Source organism: Pinus tabuliformis, chromosome 3_2 (assembly GCF_031772625.1).
Source record: "Pinus tabuliformis cultivar Carrire ecotype Pingquan chromosome 3_2, CPIR1, whole genome shotgun sequence".
In the NCBI taxonomy this organism is placed as follows: Eukaryota; Viridiplantae; Streptophyta; class Pinopsida; order Pinales; family Pinaceae; genus Pinus; species Pinus tabuliformis.
The window spans coordinates 976,282,976-976,297,525 of NC_142302.1; positions in this window are offsets into that span (position 1 = coordinate 976,282,976).

Here is a 14,550-nt window from a genome sequence, read left to right on the forward strand (position 1 = left end):
CCATGCAAGACATCACTATGACTTGGATAACCATGGGAACTCCAACTCTTCAACATCCTCGTGATGATCAACAATAGCATACTGATGCCAAGATTGGTATTCTGCGATGGTGTCCATGTACTCCAAGGTGACATCTTTTTGGAACCTGACTCTTGCCTCCATAGCATTTGGTTACACTGCTCGGGCTCCTCTTTCCAACTCATATGAAAGCATGCACATCATTTTCTTCAATGCGGTCAAACCAACAACATACGTGTGCATGGTGCCTACATTAATCAACAAGTCTAGGCTGGTGGCAATGCGCATCAACTCGTCAAAGTACGAGTCAAGTTCTAGTCAGACCTATCCCTTCCTCTTCGCCTGGATGAGAGTCCCAATAGATAGGATCACATGTACACACACCACAATATCAATACTCTTGAATACACATGCATGGGAACCCTGTAGACTAGTCATGAGCTGCGAGAGCTCTTCATAGTTCCGGATCTGACTCTAGATGTGTGCCTTCAGCTCGACCACTCTGGGCTTCATCATCTTAGGTAAGTGAATCAAGGCTCCCTTGTATCTCATCATCCAAATTTGCATGTAATCAACAGCAGCATGCACGTTTGACAAGATATGTGCTCTTCTAGCACATCGATGTTACCATCATTGAGATGGACGACTGCCTTATGCACGGTACCAAACTTGGAATAAAATTCTTACATAACTATGTCAAGGGAGAGTACTTCATCTAGTATTTCCTTCTTCAGTTCTTCTCGGGCAGACATTGTCACTGACTCTCCTCCTGGCTTGCCTGTTTGTAGCTCCTTAGACATATCTCATTCTCAGCTATCCGAAAGTGAACACTTGAGCTAGTGGCTTTGGCATATGCTCTAGTGGCATCGGCTAAGGCTGCTAGATGTTTGTGCACATCAGAACAATCACTCATTCCTCATACTACGCACGAGATGTATGATATTCTGGAGTAGAAAATCTACGAGATTGCACAACTCTATGTTGAGACTCATCGAATGAGATGTTGTGCATCTCTCATTCTAGCTGATCTCCAAGGATCTCACTGTCTCCTTGGTCACTTGGGACTTTCTCATCATCTAGATGTGGTGAAGCTAGTGGGTCGACCCCTTGGTGGTGAGGCATGAGGTCGATGTCCTTCTCTAACTCCTGCTACTCCATGTTCGTATCCATCTGTTCATCCACTCGCTCTATCTCCTGAGAAAAGTCCTGCTCTTGCGCTGGTTTACCCAGTTCACCTGACGCCAGTTGTTCTGATGAGTCCACTACCTGTACAAGCATTGTTTCATCCATTTGTACATTTTTCTCTTCCTGATGCACTTGTTACTACTACACTTCCCTCTCTTGTTTTCATAGCTCCTGTTCCATTCAGAGTTTCTCCTTCAACTCATGCAATTCCTTCTCAGCTTCTTCCATCCTTCTTTTTCCCTCTGCCTTTACTTGTTTCACTTATCATGTTATTTCCTCTTTGCATCTATGGACAAAGCTACTTTCTCCACAAGTGGATTTGCTCGAAACTTGCAGCTTTTCTCTTCCTCGATGCGATCGACAATCTTCCTATTGCCCTTGTAGTGCACTGGTATGTTCACCTCTATTTTTGATGCTTTTGGTGCTCTCTCAGATGCTGCTTCACATTTCTTCGCTAACCATTCCACAATGAAGCTAACCTTTTAATTGGGTCTAGAGAAACTGTAGAAATATATCCATGGGTCCTCCTCTACCCAATGAAATACCTCATGGATCTAGTTGAACTGTACTCTCGTGCAGTGATCTTTCACAAGACAATTCCAGTCATATGGACTGTAACTATAGAGGTTGAATGGATACTTCTTCATCTGCTCTGCTTCGACATCCACATGCTTGAAACTTAAAATCTCATATAACCCAATGCATAGCGAAAGAGCGAGCCAAGGCGCCTTCTTCTTCTGGTGCAACCTAGCTATCAATCCTGTTGAGATGTGATATGCTACTTCTTGCATGACGAGCATGTCCAAGGAAAACTTTGGTAGAACATGTGGAGGCTTCTCCGCACTGTACATCCGTATGAAGGTGTCGAGCGGTGAGGCATACCAATCAACTATGTCTATTAGTGCCTCCATTGATGCCATCGACATGCAGGGTGGATCCTATTCGAATATCATCTTGTTCACAGCAGTCTCTGCTGGTGACCATGCCCACTTCAAGCCCGTGAAATCCTGTCAAGTACAGACTACATCCAAGATGTAGGTGGACATGTAGATTTTTTCTTGCATACCTTTGGGTGGATGTCGAGCCCTCATTACCTGTTCCTTCAGCTAATGAGCGAACATGTCGGACCAGTTGCATGGTTTTCCCTCTCTGACGAGTTGGTCCTACACAATCACGCAACTCAGTGGGAAGGTTTCCGTGCTTTCTTGCCCATACAGTCGACATGCAAAGATAACCAACTATTGATATGCCTTCTGCAGTATCTTTGTCTTGTAGATCTAGTTGGTAGTCATCCTAAATCTAGCTGGCTCCTTTACCTAGTTCTTCAGAATATCTCTAGAGTTGGCATTGCTACTAGGTAAGTTGAAGGGAGTCTCCATGATGGTTACGGGCTTCGACATCTTATACATCTCATCATAATCCTGTGCCCTGAAGGTTTCAAACTTTGTCTCATTGAGACTGCTCAAGGTCATCATCTCGGGATCAGTGTGCGAGACAATCCAATGTATCATGTTCACACATGGGAACACGGGGTATCTACATGCAATCCTCTACAAGTCAGACTTGTGGATGTTCACGTGTACCTAGTGGTCTTCGAGGTCTTCTCCAAATGTGCATGTAAATGCATCATTGACCTCTTTCCATTTCAGCTTGATGTCCTTGTCTAGAATTAGCTTGGTATCTTCATAGATCGTTAGACTTGCATACACTCGCACAACCGCTGCTCCAGTTGCACTTCCATAAATGTCCTTTGATCCTGCTCTCTTGGAGGCCATTGATCCTAAAAATTTTAAGAGGTGGATGAACACCTGCTAGATCTGGAGACAAAGTGACATGCATGGCAATAAATCTGTCAGCGAAAACCAAAACGACATAACACATACTTGGGGAAATACTGGCTTGGATTGTGCAATTTATTTTGGGAGGGTGGGTGACTGGCTACCAGAACTACGCAAAAGGAAGTCTGGGCTATCTGGGAGGCATGAATGGTTGCTAGAATTATGCAATGTGCAATCCAAGTTGACTAATGACTACTGGAATTGCGCAATGTGCAATTTCAGCTGGCAATGGCTGCAGGCTCAGTGATTGCATTGCACAATTTTCTAATCCAACAATCATTGTCCCTCATAATTGTGCAAAGAAGGCCTGAAGGATAGTTACTGGGAAAAAATGTGCATTTCTTAAGGGGAAGATAGAGCATTCCCTCTTAGGATTTGTGCAATGATGTCTTGATGAGGCAGAGTCCAGACCAAGGCTGCCGAGACCCGCTGACAGGCAACTGAAAGCAAATGTGAAAGTGAATGCATGGTGATATTGAGTGTAAGTAGAAGAAAATGATCATGCATGCAAATAGTGAATGAAAGATTTAGAAAACGTAACAACATGCATGTGGGTGAAGTGAGCCGCTGAATCGGTGTCCATTTGTGCAAAATAGTTTCATGCATGTGAAAACAGTGAGATAGTAACGAAAAATAAAATGGTGCTAGTACAAGATAGTATGCATGTAAATAATAGCAAGCGTTCAAATAAATCTAGCAAACAACACTCATACAAGCGAAAACACAAAAAGTGACAAAAATGTTGTAAAAGACAAGTTGAGACCACTTACCTGTGAATAGATGAGATGGATGTGTCGAAGTGTCCTGGATGTGCTGTGGGATGTCAGAGCTCCAAGATCAATCTGAATAAATGAGATCTGAAGTGTCGAATAAATAAGTTTGAAGCTCATGACGCACATGCCACAAATTTAGGAAAGAGCAATACTTGGAGGAAAAATTCTAAAACAATCTTTACATGTAACCTCCAACTGCTAAAATAGCTCCCTAAATCATGGGATGCCTTTGCATGTTGCTTTTTCTATTCCTGGAAAAAGCATCCCATGCATGCAAGTGAAGTTTCCTTGGTTCTGGGTGGAACTGGTCAAACCAACTACACATGCAAGAGCCTCGTCAACTGCTAGGAGAAAATGCACATTTCTAGAAGGGAGCTGGGCTGACTACCCAGGATATTTGCACAATCTCTGGGCAGAGCAGCTGACTTTTTCCTAGGATTTCACAATTCCTGGACTGAGAAGCCCTGTTGGGAGGAATTGTGCAATTTTATGGATGAAGCTTGACTGGTAGAATTGCGCAATTCTGGAGCCCAACAGGCTGCCAGACTGAATTGTGAAATTTTTGGAGCGAAGTTTGGTTGCCCTCCAGAATTGTGCAATTTCTTAAGGGAGTTGCTTAGCCTATAGCTAGACCAAGTCTTAAGAAACAACCTAAAAAGGGAAAGCACCAAGCTTTGACAGATAGGCTACCTTTCTACAAGAAAATCACTAAAGCTTGTGTACTTGACGAAGCAAGACATGCCGCTATGAAAGGTTGGTAGGGAGGCTCGAAAACAAAGCTAAGGAAAAATTTTGGAGGCTGGGTATAGCCCCTAAAACACTTGGCAACACACTGGTAGAACTCTAGCTCTCTGAATGGACCTTGTTCGTGAAAAACAAGTCTAACACCTCCGAAAGTATTGTTCAGTTCTTAGTTTGTCTTGGTTTCACACTAGCCTAATTGTAAGATGTAGCATCTATCAAGAAATTGGTTGATTGACACAAATTCCAAGCCAAGTCGACATAGTTATTTTGATTGGGGTTGAGGGGTGTATTGGTTCACAGTCAGTATAATCTTCAGAGTCTTAGTTTCATCTCTGGTGTTGCTCCGCTACCAGTAGGCCTAGAAAGTACCCCTGTGGAGTCACACAGGAACAAAAGCATCGCTCCACTACCACTGAGCCTAGTCAGTACCCCGAAGGAGTTACTTGCATCACCTCTCTGTGCAGGAAGCCTTTCTCTTCTTTCACCTTATTCATTTTTCATTTTTTCATTTTTTCACTTTTAATTTTTTTCAATTTTTTCATAAGTGTGCATAACACTTATTCATTTCAGAGATGGAAGAGGGATCCCGACTTATTGAGAGTAGAAGAGTTTTTTACTTTAGAGAAGTATTTTATTATGTACCTCTAACATGATTATTAGGGTTTCCCCCCTCACCTTACTCTACTTGACTTAGCTGACAAGGGTTAACCAAATAACAACCAACTAGAGTAGGTGACACTAGTTAGCGTGCAAGCGTTGTGTTTTCACCAAGGTTCACTTCGAACAGTACTTATTTTCTTTCAACGTATCGTTGACTAAAAGAAACAATTTCTTCATACAAAGGTAGGATGAGAGATAACCAAGTAGTGATAACAGTACAAGACCTCTTTTACTTGGCCCGACTTGTCTCAAGAGTCATACATTGTTTCATGCGAAACTAACCTATGAATAAAACAAGAAAACAACAACAAAGTAAAGCAGAAGTAGAAGCAAATGCGAAAGCAAAGTAAGCAAACAAGAAAGAAAACAAACAAGTGAAGCATGTAAGAAAACAAGCATGCAAGCAAACAACTGAAAGCAAAAACTACTCCTACTCCTAAGCTAACGGTGCATGGGCATAATCACGTGAAGTGATAATTCCAACGCAACCACTGACGCATTGGTTGGCCCATGTTGGTGAAGGCTTGGTCCGCGAGCAACCCGGTTGTGCGAACCAGCATAAAAGGAAAATATAACAATGAAAACAAACACACTTCATGTTTAAAAGTGTCCATGGGACATAATTGAGTGCAAGTACATGACATGTGGTCTGTGGACTTGTCATGGTGTTGTGCAACACTGCATGTAGATATGAAGCATACACATCCTCTTGACTATGACATGCAAGTAAATGAAAGAAACAAAGACAGCTTGCGTCGTGTATCTGTGCTTGCAGTGTAAGATTCCTCCAATGCATGAGCGACGGGATCGTGCAGTTCAAGTGGAGGAAGCATGATCTTTGTGTGAGATTGATCTTCAATGTATACAGATGAGTGATGAGGAGCCTTGGGTGATTGAACAATTTCCTGATCAGAAGTGAAACTAACTCTAAGAGAGCAAGGGCCTAACATAAACATCAGCTTGGGCTGAAGTGCCTCGACAGTCTTGGGTGTTTCAACTTCATCATCAAATAGATCATCATAAAATAATGGCTTCGAAAAATCAACTATGATAGAATCATGATCATGATCAAATATGGGAGTAAATGGATCATAACAGCCACGATAAAAAAAAGCAATATTTTCATCAGCATCCTCATGATCTGATGAATCAAATAGAGGGGTAGATGAGAAGTGAACAAATTCATCCTCGGTGTTTCAGGAAAAGGCAAATGAAGAATCAAGTGGATTTTCAATGAATAACTTATCCTCTCCGTTGTCAGATGATGGATTGACATATGTTGTGTCCTACTAGTGATCAACAATGGGTGCATCCGCGGATGAAGAGACACATGTGAAATCATGCATGGCAGGTTCACCAAAAATGTCAGGAAAGAACGGAGGAGGCTTAGACGGAAGGGAGTCATCCTCCATCGAGTGCTGATGCTCAAGCTCCCAGTCATACTCTTTGCAAATGATAGCACATGTTGGTTGTGAAACACCAACTCCATCGGTGGCTTGTTTCTCGTTCACAACAAGTGTAGAGTCCAGAATGGAAGAACACAAGACAGTATCATCCAGAGGATTAGCCGAGTATGAAGACGGAGGTTGTGGAACAAAATGCATATGACAACTCGATGGACTCACAACAAAATATGTGCAAAAATTAAGCGAAGTGATGTTGGGAGGATGTGACAGTTGAATAGATGTGTGAGCATGATCTCCCACATCACTCTGCAGTTGTGGAGATGTTTGATGAGGGAATGGCGGATAGTCACTTGTGATAGTGACCGCATTCGTCTATGATTGTGTAGCTCCATCACTAAAGAATACTGAGCGAGTCTTGATTTCAAACTTCTTCTTGGGACAAGCAGATTTCTTAACGCAATACTCAAATCGGTCCCAAAGATAGAAAAAATTCATCTGGCTCTTTGGAGCTTGAAACTGCAAATCATGGAAGCGCTGCCAAAAATCCATAGGTGATTCATGTGGAGCCTTCTGTTGTTGTAATAGTTTTTGGTCAAGATGGTCTAGATTAAAATGATATAAAGTGTTTGCAATGAGATCACAAAAGTTCTCAAGTGAGTGCACGTTGTCAGCCAGCAGGCTACATAACCAGTGATTTGGAGATTCGCGAAGTGTGTATGCAAGTAACAAACTAGCATGTTTGTCAGAACATCCATATTCCTCATGAAGCATGGAAAGAAAGTCATGTCAGAACTTAGGCCAGGCCACTTCGCCTTCACCATCATATATGTATGTGGACAAGATATCGAAAAACTCCCTCATGATGTTGAGAGCTTCTACATGCGAAAGACATCGTGGAGGGATGAGAGTGACATATTCCATGATAGATATGAAAGGGTTCAAAACAAGATGAGAGGACACAGCTTGTCATTTGGCCCTCCTTCTAGCACCATAAATGTTGATGGTGTTGGACCCACCATCATGTCAGGGGATCTCCCTGGTAAGAAGCCCCAATTAAACCTCATACCATTTGGTCTAGGAGTCCCAATAGTGGGTTGTATGGTAATGCCTTGACCACGATTTTCCACAGACGAAAGTAAGATAACTATGTTGGTAGAAAGGGTGTGACATATGTAGTGAGCCAAGGAAGTTTTATTAGAGGTTCTAACACATGGGGGTTGAGATGAGTGCACCCCTTGGAAACCTATGATAGTGTTGGCTTATTGGGGCCTGGCCTAGGTTCGGAGTTAATTAGCCAAACAAATCCCGTACTACTGGACCTTTCAGCAACAATCCGCGGAGCACAGACTGAGGTCTCATCCAAAGTAGCATGGGAGGGTGCTAAAACCAGGTTTCCGCACCCTGAGATTTCTGATAGGCTCAACTAGTCCTACTATTTGTCCCTGCGTGCAGGTCACTTCACACACTTCCTTGTTCCTCACGCCCTAATACACTGCCTTCATACAACCTTAACCAAGGATTGTGGAGCTTCCGCGCTGCTAGAGCTGCGCTCTACACTATTACCTGAGATCTTACTTATCTTCCTATACCAGTTAATTATCTCTGCGTACTTAGATGTCTTACGTTATAATTATTTATTCAAAACATTCATATATGTTCGCGTAGCAAATAAATAGTATACTTGCAAATTATACCCAATCATATATTAAAATAGGAAAAGATGCACAAAAATATGGTAAACTTCTCTTTATTGATTCTTCCAACTGTTACAGACTTGACCTATCCTATGCACTCAGCTGCAGGGGTCCACGCACTCAGCTGCGAACTACTAGGCCTCTACGCACTTAGCTGCAGAGCCTTCCCCTACTCTACGACCCAAAGACACACTTTACACTTTTACTCAATCACTTATACTTCTCATGCTCTTATGCCCGTCTCTACACTTAGAGCCTCGATCTATTTATACAATCCCATGGTCCGCGAACCATGGGTAGGTCTATTAAGCTGGCATTACATTACAAAAGGAGGGTGGACAACCTTGTGACTCAATCATAATTTTACGCTCCACGCCCACAATTCGCGGAGCTTCTACCAAAGGATTTGGTCAAAACTTGGGCTTTAAGCCCCAAAACATGCCTTGGGGGGATTCCATGCCCAACAGGCCCCCAACACAAACATCGTTACTCGCCCTCGAGTCACTCTGTCAGCACGGCAATCTTCGCGCGGAGTCCTTCCAACTCTGCTCGAACTGCTACAAGGTACAAAACACACTATGCTGCTGCTTGCTGGATCTACTGCATGCGTTGTTCTGAGACCGTGGTATCGGAAGTGCTTCTTTGCATCTGTGCCTGTATCCCCTACATTTGTGTGAGCTTGCCTTCAATTTCTGCTATGATGGTGAAGGCCTTGTTGATCCAAGGCTGAACGTGCACCTTTAGGACTTCTTCCTTGTGTTGTGCCGCGTCCACCTATTCTTTCAATGCCTTTTCCTATTGCATCCATGCGAGCCTCTGAGTGAGGGACACCATCTGCGCAGTTCCTTTGACGCTGTCATACTACTGTTCGAGTTCTCGCACCTCTATCTCTAAGCGCTGGATGTTGGGGTCCTCCTACAGATTTGTGAGGACTTCAAATGACTCTTCCAACATGCTAGTGCAGTCTTGCACTGCACTACCAATCTCGTCCAGTCCCACTGTAATAGCACTAGTGTGTTGTTCTCTAACTTCTGAAGGGGTGGACAGCTGCGCCTTTAACCATAGCTTGGTGATCTGAAGGTTCAGCTCCAGCTGAACCTTTGTCATTTCCTCCCGCACATCACACACCCCTGCTGCTAGCCTATGGATGCACACCTCTGCTGGTGTGTCTGTTGGGATGGCTAGCTCCGGCACACTTTGACAAGCTTCATCTAGTACCTGTACCAGCCGTCGATTCTACGACACCACTTCATCGCGTTGCAAGCTCAATTGTTCCATGTTGATTTTCTGCTCACTAAGGACTTACAGTGCACGGCTCTCCCTAGCTCGTAGTTCTAAAGTTATCCCATCATGTAGAACATATAAGGTCTCCCACGTGAGTGCAGCCATGTTTATGTTGAGACCCTTCAACGTGCTAACCATAGGCCTGTCGGCCTCATTTGTTGTCATTAGTGCCCCTTCTGGTAGCACTATGGTATTCGTCACTTGAGCATGCAACATCTATTCTGTTGTCATTTTTCTGACTTTGAGGCTGGTCGAAAGGTTACCAGCCTAAGGAGTGCACACTTGCAACTGATGCAGCTGCACTCTAAGGGTCCCCAACACAATTTGGTTCTCCTGCATGAAATTTTGGAGGGCCTCGGAGGTGACATCACGCAATGTCTTGCTGATGTCTTGAAGATCACACTCGGTTAGGGTGATTGGGTCAATAGACAACTTCGATGCCTTAACCTTATTGCATGGCCCTGTCCGCTCGGTCGGGTGTTGGCGCTTCAACTGTTTTCACGTGGTTTGCGGGTTCACGCCTCCCTCTTCTTCCTCTACTTCATGCCCATGTAAAGGTGACGTTTGGCCCTCGAGCACCTTCATGGTTGCCTCCTGCGTTGCTGCTACTGTGGCCTTTTCTTGTTCAGTTGATGTCTATGCAGTGTCCCACACTGCCCACACTTCTGTTGCCGCTGCCTCCTTCCTTCTCTTTTCTACCAACTATGCCATGCGCAGTTTGGCCTCCTCTTTCTTCCTCTGCGCCGCTAACATCTCTATCTCCGTGATGTCTGGAGCGTACCACTCCATCAACCATGTCTCCATTACATTAAAGATAACATCGTCTATGGCTACAAAGGGTATCTTTCTCCATTTCTTGGTTGCGTCCTTGCACGCTATGATGTATATGCTATGGATGTCCACTTTAAATTATGAAAAACTCTGCAAGCTGTTGTAGACCGTGGGCGACAACCGTGGCTTGCAATTGATCCTAACTCTGAGGTTCATCTCCATGAACACCTAGGATATCTTACTATCGTGGATCCTATTTGCATCCTTTGTGGCCCATAGTGAAGTGTACTTCGTGGCCTCTAGCAAATCCCTGTTAATTGTGGGGAATTGACTATCTTCTGGCAATTCCCCTGCCACAAGTACTATGGATAGTAGAAGCCATGCATAGTGGAATGTTTTGCCCTGTTCCTAAGCTTTACGAAAATTCTCCAAGAATTCCTTGCAAACGAACTTGGACCAGTGAAATTGGACCCCCTCCACACACTGTTCAGCAAGTGCTACCACCAGCGCGAGTACCTCGTCCGCGCAACACTTGCGCATAACCTTACCAGCCATTATTTGGGTCACCACTCTCACTGCTTTGTCATTGATGCTGGGTATGGCATAGCCCCTTTTCTTCTTCATCAGCTTGTATTTCTTCTTCATGGCATCTGTGATGCCCAAGTCACTGCTCTTCCCTTCGGAAATGTCTGCGGGGTCCTCTCCTTTGCATGGAAGCTGGGTAATGTGGTGAATCAATTCTGTCATGATGTGGATGGGCTCCTCTAGCCACAAACACCCATCATGCACTAGGTAGAGTAGTTACCTGATGAAGAAAATTATTATTGGGGCAAGGTGGAAATGCGATACCCAGAGCAGGTTAAGTAGCCCGACTTTTTCCACTCCGCACAACCACTTTCACGGCTCTAATTCTGTAACCCCCATCGTAGTGTTCTGCTTGGGCTTCATGAGGTGCGAGGTCTCAAGGTGAGGGAAATTCTCGTGTCAACGAGGTCCCAATCTTCAAATTTTAAGCTCGGCACCCGTCCTAGGTGCGTTCCCTAAAAAACAATGTTGTCTAGGAGGAGCATGGTTTGAGCGAGCTCTTGGTCTCGTCAAGGTCCTTGGGCACTTTAGCCTTTCCTTTCCATGGGGGGGCATAGGCGGGAAGCTTTGTTGGGGGGTGCGCAGGCTTAGTTTCCTCCTCGATGCCTTCATCCTCTTCCTCTTTGATGATAAGGTCCTCCAGGTCTTCTTCTTCCTCATCGGTCTCTATGGTAATAGCTTTCCCTTTATCCTCCATCGAAAGCTTGGTGCATAGCGGGTTTTGCGGCGACACACGTACATGAACCATCACTTGTTTTTCCTTCTTTGGTCTTGGCATGCACGGCGATTTCGAGATTTCTACCACAATCAGAGCACCTTCCAGAGCATCCCCCATAATCAGGGCCTGCACGGCCTCTTCGACGGTCATTTCTATTATTTCCATAACTTCCTCAGCTGATGCCATTTTGTCTGTCCATAAATCTATCACTCGCGAACTTAGGGGCTCAAACAACTCTCGACACAAAACAAATAGGGTTCTACTCAATAGCTCAATTCGCAAATGACCAGGTATTGTTTATTGGGCAGCCCTTTATAATTTATAGCACTTTTTGAATTTGAATTCGACCGCTCCCCCCAAATTTGGTTCATTAATGCTCCCTTAGCGGTAGATTTTCCCAAATCTTGACCATAAATTGCATCTTAAATGCATGTCGCCTGCTCCATTTGGTCTCAAGTCAAGCATCCCATCGTGAATAGTGAATTTCAACGGTGACTTTTTGGCCATCCCGTGTGGCAGCGCAGCCTCCAATGTGTGGTCACGAACATTGCGACTATTTTCTTTTGCATGCAGCCCCAACATCGTGCAACTCCCAGGTAGAATAGTTTATAGTCTCGTGCTTCCTTTCAACTACTTGGAGCGCTAAGACTGTACTTCCCTCATCTAGTCAGGTGGTCGCACCACCTATATAAAGTTGCATCCTGTCATCCATCACTTTTCTTGGAAAATACCCACCTTTTATTGTTACGGGTAGCATCGCGCACTTTATCATATGCAACGCACTACCCTAGTTGATTCACTTAGTAATGTGCGGTCCAAGCCAAGGCATTAGACTAATCAATTTGTGGCGATAGGCCTCAAACTTGTCAACGTGATCGTGTGAATCCTATCTTATCATCGTGGTCTTTTTACTGAGAAAATCTTCCTTTATCTCGTCCTCTAGCTTCTTGACTTTCACGCCCACCAGAACGTTATTCTTCCTTAATCGTACCCTATCTTCTTCAAGTTCTTGGAGCCTAGAATTTTCCTGTTGGATTTCTTCTTCCAAAGTTCCGCAAACCATCATATCTACCAATGTTATCATGCATGGTCTAATCTTTTCATGTACTATAGGGCTCACAGCGGTTGCTTTATACTCCAGCCTTGGCGGTGCCTATGCGGTTAGGTTCTTGCATGTGGTCCTATAAGCCCATAGAACTACTGGTACGCGCAGGTCCCAGTTAGTCTGCTTTCCATTGTGGACCTTGTTAAGCGCTTCGCGTACTTTGTTAAAGGCTTCTGCGTCGATATCCTTCTACACACTTGGTCTTTCCATACTTCGTGGTCCCAACCAGAGGGGTCATTCGCACCATTGCCTTGCTCGCACCTGCTTACAGATCGTGTATCCTACCACGAAGAATGTGTGCATTTGTGCAGGTTTTGCACCGTATGCTTGTATCCACCTAGATAGGTGGGTGCACAAGCCATTTCATCCGACAATATTGTCTCTTAATTGCATCGAAGGCTTCCCAAACCGTGTGCGCATCATTCTTTTGCAGTCGCGCCAGTCCTCAAAACTTCTTTGGTGCGTACTCCACCATCTTTTGGGTGTAGCTCATAGTACCCATTTCAGAGCGTCGAAGCGTTGCTGTTTCAACACTTCTCTTTCAAATCTGTTTAGGAAGTCATCCACCTTGCTTAACCCGTCATACATAGGCAGATCTCTTACCTCTATTTCTACACATCGCAATGATCTCATCATCATGTTACAGCTGAGCGTGGTTACCTCGTGTAACCGATTCTACCATCATTCGTCAGAATCTGATGTGCAGGAGCTTTCGCGCTCCCATGAGATTCGGCCATCCACGGTTGGATTTACCCAGTCTTGCTCCCTCGCGGTTATCTTGTAGATGCAGTCCAGGTCATCGTCGCTGTCATAGTCACGCACTAGCTCCGTGTACGGCAATCCTTCTGTAGGGTCTAAAGGTACCACTACACGCAGAGAATTTTTCTCAAAAATCATCTTGTGCTTCTTTAGATTTATCACTCCATTCATGTCAATGGCCCAATATATTCCCAATAGCGCAGGGTAGGGATTTTTGTCTATATCACTTCGAAATCTGCTAGTGCACTTGCTCCTACGATATCTATTGTGATTCCCTGCAATCTCCCCATAGGTAGGATCTTTTGTTGGTTCATCATACGTAGCTGGATAGGAGAACATTGCAACACAGGCCTACCCATGCGCTCCCATGTCTACTTTGGCAGGATTTTCACGTCCGATCCTAGATCCAGAATCACTTCGTCCATCTCATATTCCCCAATCTACGTGGTCAATCTCATCTCCCTTCCTGTTCACGTTGTGTGTTGCCCGAGCTTCCGAACTATGTGCAGTTCTCCTAGTGCGATCCCAACACATCTAGTTATGAGTTCTTGCAGCCCCTTTACATCCTTTCTGTCGTGCAGTAGATTCATGCATGTCTCCAAGAACGTAGTGAGCATCGATGGGTCCATTTCCGGCTCCAGTCTGCCTTTACTTCCTGAAGTGGAGGCATCAGTGAAACTCCTCTTAGCTTCCATGAAGGTCTCCTTAGTGCGCTCCAAATAAAATTATGGTTCCTTCATTGGAGTCTTGCAAACCCAAGTACCTTCTTTAGGCTACTTGCCTTTGTCATCCCCTATCATAATTCCACTCTGGAGCACAATATTTACATTAGGGTCTTCCTCGCGTGGCTCAAACCTCATCATTGCAAGTTAGAAGTCGAGGGAGATTGGAGTGCTCCTTTATCGCGCAACCTCGCTATCAGTGTGGGACAATCCTCCATCTCATGATCAAACAACGTACAATACAAGCATGATGGTCGCATTGGATTTGTACAATCATAGGCATAATGC